The 7500-nt window shown below is 42.7% G+C and overlaps 5 non-coding genes across 5 annotated transcripts; all 5 read left to right on the plus strand.

Annotated features, from left to right (window-relative positions):
• Positions 1-2760: 2760 nt before the first annotated feature.
• On the plus strand, positions 2761-2879 carry LOC113104919 (5S ribosomal RNA). The gene has a single exon (XR_003292214.1). It is a non-coding gene; the product is annotated as a 5S ribosomal RNA (ribosomal RNA).
• An 803-nt stretch (positions 2880-3682) lies between these two features.
• LOC113104920 (5S ribosomal RNA) lies at positions 3683-3801 on the plus strand. Its single transcript, XR_003292215.1, has one exon. It is a non-coding gene; the product is annotated as a 5S ribosomal RNA (ribosomal RNA).
• A 511-nt stretch (positions 3802-4312) lies between these two features.
• LOC113104886 (5S ribosomal RNA) lies at positions 4313-4431 on the plus strand. Its single transcript, XR_003292183.1, has one exon. It is a non-coding gene; the product is annotated as a 5S ribosomal RNA (ribosomal RNA).
• Positions 4432-4941: 510 nt separating this feature from the next.
• LOC113104921 (5S ribosomal RNA) lies at positions 4942-5060 on the plus strand. Its single transcript, XR_003292216.1, has one exon. It is a non-coding gene; the product is annotated as a 5S ribosomal RNA (ribosomal RNA).
• A 1944-nt stretch (positions 5061-7004) lies between these two features.
• LOC113104923 (5S ribosomal RNA) lies at positions 7005-7123 on the plus strand. Its single transcript, XR_003292218.1, has one exon. It is a non-coding gene; the product is annotated as a 5S ribosomal RNA (ribosomal RNA).
• Positions 7124-7500: the final 377 nt, after the last annotated feature.

The following is a 7500-nucleotide window of genomic DNA, read 5'->3' on the forward strand; positions in this document are numbered from 1 at the left end:
TGCACTGGTGGGTGAAGACTTTACGAACATTTCTTGTATATTGTGGAGAGTGAATGATGGATGTGGAGGGAGACTAACCGCCTTTAAGAAAGGATTCCGACTGCATATCTCTCCGTAGCAGTGGAAAATCCCCCCCCCCCTCTTGTGTTGATCTGATAATCCTCAGTGCTTGTGTGTTTACTCAGTGTTGATAGTAGTGCCTTGCGTTGGAGATCGCTGGGAAAGACGGAGAGACTCCGGTGTACGATATATCTGCCTGCTGTGGTCTGCCCTCCTGCCTTTGTCCATCTGACCCGCCCTGTCAGGACTCTGAGCCCGAAACGGGAATACACCACCGATCTTCTTTCACTGAGTGTGTGGAGTGTGGTGAGTGCTGCTATATTGAAGTGTACACACGAGAAGAATTGTAGTGCCTTTGTGGTGTGTGGTGTTTGTCCGTGGTTGTGTCCCTGGTCGTAGGAAGAGGCCTGACGGAGAGGAGTAGTGTATTGGTGGCAACCACAGTTTTTACCTTAAGTAAGCTGGAGCTCGGACGTGTTGGAGGCGCCTCTGGAGGAGGTTGGATGACGTTGCCCACGCAGCAATCTCTGTAAGCTTTTAAATCAAAGCCTTATCCTTTTTATCCATGTGACGTTGTGTCATTGGCCTTGTCGGCAACCACCGGCCCTGTGCGTGTCGTCTGTGCTGTTTATTTGACGAGGGAAGCGAAGGACAACAGCCGATCCTCCCCCGTGTGCCCCCTTGTCAAGCTGGGCGGGAAGCCCAGTATTGTTTGCAGTCTCACCTGTAAGGCCCACCAGCCGTCAGTCATCGACTAAACCCGTATCTGCTTGGAATACAGACCTCTGAATATCTTCAGTGGTGAGTAGTGCATTAACAGCCCAGCCCCGTGAATACTCACCCGTGTAGTGAACACTGTACTTACTTGAGAGCTAGAACCCCTGCACGCTAACAGCTCAGCCCTGTGAATACCCACCTGTGTATGGAACACTGTACTTACATTGAGAGCTAGAACACCTGCACGCTAACAGCTCAGCCCTGTGAATACTTACCTGTGTATGGAACACTGTACTTACATGGAGAGCTAGAACCCCTGCACGCTAACAGCTCAGCCCTGTGAATACTTACCTGTGTATCGAACACTGCACTTACCTGAGAGCTAGAACCCCTGCACGCTAACAGCCCAGCCCTGTGAATACCCACCCGTGTATCGAACACTGTATTTACCTGAGAGCTAGAACCCCTGTACGCTAACAGCCCAGCCCTGTGAATACTTGCCTGTGTATTGAACGCTGTACATACCTGAGAGCTAGAACCCCTGCACGCTAACAGCTCAGCCCTGTGAATACCCACCTGTGTATGGAACACTGTACTTACATTGAGAGCTAGAACCCCTGCACGCTAACAGCTCAGCCCTGTGAATACTTACCTGTGTATGGAACACTGTACTTACATTGAGAGCTAGAACCCCTGCACGCTAACAGCTCAGCCCTGTGAATACCCACCTGTGTATCGAACACTGTATTTACCTGAGAGCTAGAACCCCTGCACGCTAACAGCCCAGCCCTGTGAATACTTACCTGTGTATCGAACACTGTACTTACCTGAGAGCTAGAACCCCTGCACGCTAACAGCCCAGCCCTGTGAATACCCACCTGTGTATGGAACACTGTACTTACATTGAGAGCTAGAACCCCTGCACGCTAACAGCTCAGCCCTGTGAATACTTACCTGTGTATGGAACACTGTACTTACATTGAGAGCTAGAACCCCTGCACGCTAACAGCTCAGCCCTGTGAATACTTACCTGTGTATCGAACACTGTACTTACCTGAGAGCTAGAACCCCTGCACGCTAACAGCCCAGCCCTGTGAATACTTACCTGTGTATCGAACACTGTACTTACCTGAGAGCTAGAACCCCTGCACGCTAACAGCCCAGCCCTGTGAATACCCACCTGTGTATCGAACACTGTATTTACCTGAGAGCTAGAACCCCTGCACGCTAACAGCCCAGCCCTTTGAATACTTACCTGTGTATGGAACACTGTACTTACTTGAGAGCTAGAACCCCTGCACGCTAACAGCTTAGCCCTGTGAATACTCACCTGTGTATTGAACTCTGTATTTACCTGAGAGCTAGAACCCCTGCACGTCAACTGCCTAGCTCTTGCTTTAAACTTACCTGGAGTGGAGTCGGCGGGAAATTAAAGGCTGAAGTGGAGTGTTGTCGAGGAAGGGCTGAAGAGGAGTGTTCTTGAGACTGGAATCCGTATTTGTGGATAAAGAATAGTTCGAGTCATCATTAGTTTTAAAGTTTCCTTACCCCTTTCCCCAAACTTTTAAACAAATAAAATTGTTACATTTTAATCTTGGTTGTCCGTCCATTCATTGGGGTGTTGTGGGACCTCCTCGAGGTGGAAGTTAGAGGGAGGAGCGAGACCCGTTGAATTGGTGGTCCGCTCCGGCCTGTGACATTAGCACTTTGATGAGAGACTGCCTGGGAATACCAGGTGCTTTAATCTCTTTGGAAAATTTCACGAATTATATAATAATCTTTCATTTAAAAAAAAAAAAAAAAAAAAAGAGTCAATGCCCGATCTCTGAATCTTAGCAGGTTTAGGTATGGTTAGCACTTTGATGAGAGACTGCCTAGGAATACCAGGTGCTTTAAGCTTTTGGGTTTTCTTCCCTACTTATATAATGTACTGGCGATTAGATTGGCTGGTCTTTAAATAGCCCTCTCTTTTCTGCTGTCTTCGCTTACGGCCATACCAACCTGGCTATGCCCGATCTCGTCTGATCTCGGAAGCTAAGCAGGTTTGGGCCTGGTTAGTACTTGGATGGGAGACCGCCTGGGAATACCAGGTGCTGTAAGCTTTTTGGACATTTTTCACTTAGTATATAATAATTTTGCCAAAAAATAGAGTCAATGCCCGATCTCTGAATATTAGCAGGTTTGGGCCTGGTTAGTACATGGATGGGAGACTGCCTGGGAATACCAGGTGCTTTAATCTGTTTGAAAAATTTCACGAATTATATAATAATCTTTCAATAAAAAAAAAAAAAAAAAAAAAATAGAGTCAATGCCCGATCTCTGAATATTAACAGGTTTGGGCCTGGTTAGTACATGGATGGGAGACTGCCTGGGAATACCAGGTGCTGTAAGCTTTTTGGACATTTTTCACTTAGTATATAATAATTTTGCCAAAAAATAGAGTCAATGCCCGATCTCTGAATATTAACAGGTTTGGGCCTGGTTAGTACATGGATGGGAGACTGCCTGGGAATACCAGGTGCTGTAAGCTTTTTGGACATTTTTCACTTAGTATATAATAATTTTGCCAAAAAATAGAGTCAATGCCCGATCTCTGAATCTTAGCAGGTTTAGGTCTGGTTAGCACTTTGATGAGAGACTGCCTGGGAATACCAGGTGCTTTAATCTCTTTGGAAAATTTCACGAATTATATAATAAATCTTTCATTTAAAAAAAATAAATAAATAAAAAGAGTCAATGCCCGATCTCTGAATCTTAGCAGGTTTAGGTATGGTTAGCACTTTGATGAGAGACTGCCTAGGAATACCAGGTGCTATAAGCTTTTGGGTTTTCTTTCCTACTTATATAATGTACTGGCGATTAGATTGGCTGGTCTTTAAATAGCCCTCTCTTTGCTGCTGTCTTCGCTTACGGCCATACCAACCTGGCTATGCCCGATCTCGTCTGATCTCGGAAGCTAAGCAGGTTTGGGCCTGGTTAGTACTTGGATGGGAGACCGCCTGGGAATACCAGGTGCTGTAAGCTTTTTGGACATTTTTCACTTAGTATATAATAATTTTGCCAAAAAATAGAGTCAATGCCCGATCTCTGAATATTAACAAGTTTGGGCCTGGTTAGTACATGGATGGGAGACTGCCTGGGAATACCAGGTGCTGTAAGCTTTTTGGACATTTTTCACTTAGTATATAATAATTTTGCCAAAAAATAGAGTCAATGCCCGATCTCTGAATCTTAGCAGGTTTAGGTCTGGTTAGCACTTTGATGAGAGACTGCCTGGGAATACCAGGTGCTTTAATCTCTTTGGAAAATTTCACGAATTATATAATAATCTTTCATTTAAAAAAAAAAAATAAATAAAAAGAGTCAATGCCCGATCTCTGAATCTTAGCAGGTTTAGGTATGGTTAGCACTTTGATGAGAGACTGCCTAGGAATACCAGGTGCTATAAGCTTTTGGGTTTTCTTTCCTACTTATATAATGTACTGGCGATTAGATTGGCTGGTCTTTAAATAGCCCTCTCTTTGCTGCTGTCTTCGCTTACGGCCATACCAACCTGGCTATGCCCGATCTCGTCTGATCTCGGAAGCTAAGCAGGTTTGGGCCTGGTTAGTACTTGGATGGGAGACCGCCTGGGAATACCAGGTGCTGCAACCTTTTTGGACATTTTTCACTTAGTATATAATAATTTTGCCAAAAAATAGAGTCAATGCCCGATCTCTGAATATTAACAGGTTTGGGCCTGGTTAGTACATGGATGGGAGACTGCCTGGGAATACCAGGTGCTGTAAGCTTTTTGGACATTTTTCACTTAGTATATAATAATTTTGCCAAAAAATAGAGTCAATGCCCGATCTCTGAATCTTAGCAGGTTTAGGTCTGGTTAGCACTTTGATGAGAGACTGCCTGGGAATACCAGGTGCTTTAATCTCTTTGGAAAATTTCACGAATTATATAATAATCTTTCATTTAAAAAAAAAAAAAAAAAAAAAGAGTCAATGCCCGATCTTTGAATCTTAGCAGGTTTAGGTATGGTTAGCACTTTGATGAGAGACTGCCTAGGAATACCAGGTGCTTTAAGCTTTTGGGTTTTCTTCCCTACTTATATAATGTACTGGCGATTAGATTGGCTGGTCTTTAAATAGCCCTCTCTTTTCTGCTGTCTTCGCTTACGGCCATACCAACCTGGCTATGCCCGATCTCGTCTGATCTCGGAAGCTAAGCAGGTTTGGGCCTGGTTAGTACTTGGATGGGAGACCGCCTGGGAATACCAGGTGCTGTAAGCTTTTTGGACATTTTTCACTTAGTATATAATAATTTTGCCAAAAAATAGAGTCAATGCCCGATCTCTGAATATTAGCAGGTTTGGGCCTGGTTAGTACATGGATGGGAGACTGCCTGGGAATACCAGGTGCTTTAATCTGTTTGAAAAATTTCACGAATTATATAATAATCTTTCAATAAAAAAAAAAAAAAAAAAAAAATAGAGTCAATGCCCGATCTCTGAATATTAACAGGTTTGGGCCTGGTTAGTACATGGATGGGAGACTGCCTGGGAATACCAGGTGCTGTAAGCTTTTTGGACATTTTTCACTTAGTATATAATAATTTTGCCAAAAAATAGAGTCAATGCCCGATCTCTGAATATTACAGTTTTTCTCAATTGCTAAAACACAATTTCTGAAACCTTGCTCCATTTTCTGAAAACATTGAACACAAAACCTCATCTTCAAGCACTATTTACAAAACCTCTGACTCCTCTTGCAAAATGAAACTTTCGCCTCAAAACAGTTTTACCTGTGTTCAAAATCAAACACTGCTCTCAAATCATAAACAAAGTGATCAAAATGATATACACTATCAAGCAGTCAGTAAACAATACACCAACAAATAGAAAATACATTTTTCAAAACGTAGTTCTCAGGGAAAAGTAAATTTTTAATCTCAAAACAAAGTTCATATTATTCCGTCATTTGTCTTTTGATGAACGAAAACATGTTCTATCATAGTAGCTCAAAATTGATCAGAAATTACTACTCTGCTTTGCTCTTTGCAGGTTTTTTTTTTGGTTCTTCCTCCTTCTACCCCTATTTTTACAGTACTGTACCCTGCATCTCATAAACTTGTGCTTGGTCTCTGTGATAGTGTAATTATTGTTATTTGTTGATTTGTTGACCTCGTTGACCAGGGACTTCAACAATGGCCCGCTGTCCAATCATGTTTCGGCCTCTCCTTCTCCTCCTCCTCCTCCTCTTCCTCTTTCTTGCCCTCCTCCTCTTCCTCTTCCTCGCCCTCCTCCTCCTCCTCCTCTTCCTTGCCCTCCTCCTCCTCCTCCTCCTCCTCTTCTTTCTTGCCCTCCTCCTCCTCTTTCTTGCCCTCCTCCTCGTCGCCCACCTCGCATACGCACTCGTCCTCCTTCCCACCTTCAACAACCTGTTTGCTCTCTGAACTGGCTTATATTGGTTGTGTCACATCATTTGAAACAGGTTAAATCAATTTTGAGTGGTTGTGTTTAATCAATGACATATGTTCTCTATTTGTATTTGATTGTTGCCACTTGTGTTTACCAGTATGAATGACATGTGCATTAGAGTGCAGAATGTGTTTTGAGAATGAGAATGTGTTTAGCGTTTTGCTGAAGAGTCTAAGTGAGATCTGCAAATTGTGTTTTACCATGTGAAATGGTTTAAGGTATTGACAACAGACTGCACAATTAGCTAAATAAGTTCAGGCAACTGAGAACTTTGTTCAGCCAATGGGTTTTGGTGTTTTAGCAATTGAGAAAAACTGTAACAGGTTTGGGCCTGGTTAGTACATGGATGGGAGACTGCCTGGGAATACCAGGTGCTGTAAGCTTTTTGGACATTTTTCACTTAGTATATAATAATTTTGCCAAAAAATAGAGTCAATGCCCGATCTCTGAATCTTAGCAGGTTTAGATCTGGTTAGCACTTTGATGAGAGACTGCCTGGGAATACCAGGTGCTTTAATCTCTTTGGAAAATTTCACGAATTATATAATAATCTTTCATTTAAAAAAAAAAAATAAATAAAAAGAGTCAATGCCCGATCTCTGAATCTTAGCAGGTTTAGGTATGGTTAGCACTTTGATGAGAGACTGCCTAGGAATACCAGGTGCTATAAGCTTTTGGGTTTTCTTTCCTACTTATATAATGTACTGGCGATTAGATTGGCTGGTCTTTAAATAGCCCTCTCTTTGCTGCTGTCTTCGCTTACGGCCATACCAACCTGGCTATGCCCGATCTCGTCTGATCTCGGAAGCTAAGCAGGTTTGGGCCTGGTTAGTACTTGGATGGGAGACCGCCTGGGAATACCAGGTGCTGTAAGCTTTTTGGACATTTTTCACTTAGTATATAATAATTTTGCCAAAAAATAGAGTCAATGCCCGATCTCTGAATATTAACAAGTTTGGGCCTGGTTAGTACATGGATGGGAGACTGCCTGGGAATACCAGGTGCTGTAAGCTTTTTGGACATTTTTCACTTAGTATATAATAATTTTGCCAAAAAATAGAGTCAATGCCCGATCTCTGAATCTTAGCAGGTTTAGGTCTGGTTAGCACTTTGATGAGAGACTGCCTGGGAATACCAGGTGCTTTAATCTCTTTGGAAAATTTCACGAATTATATAATAATCTTTCATTTAAAAAAAAAAAAAAAAAAAAGAGTCAATGCCCGATCTCTGAATCTTAGCAGGTTTAGGTATGG

This window comes from Carassius auratus, unplaced genomic scaffold (genome assembly GCF_003368295.1).
Source record: "Carassius auratus strain Wakin unplaced genomic scaffold, ASM336829v1 scaf_tig00218250, whole genome shotgun sequence".
NCBI classification, from domain to species: domain Eukaryota; kingdom Metazoa; phylum Chordata; class Actinopteri; order Cypriniformes; family Cyprinidae; genus Carassius; species Carassius auratus.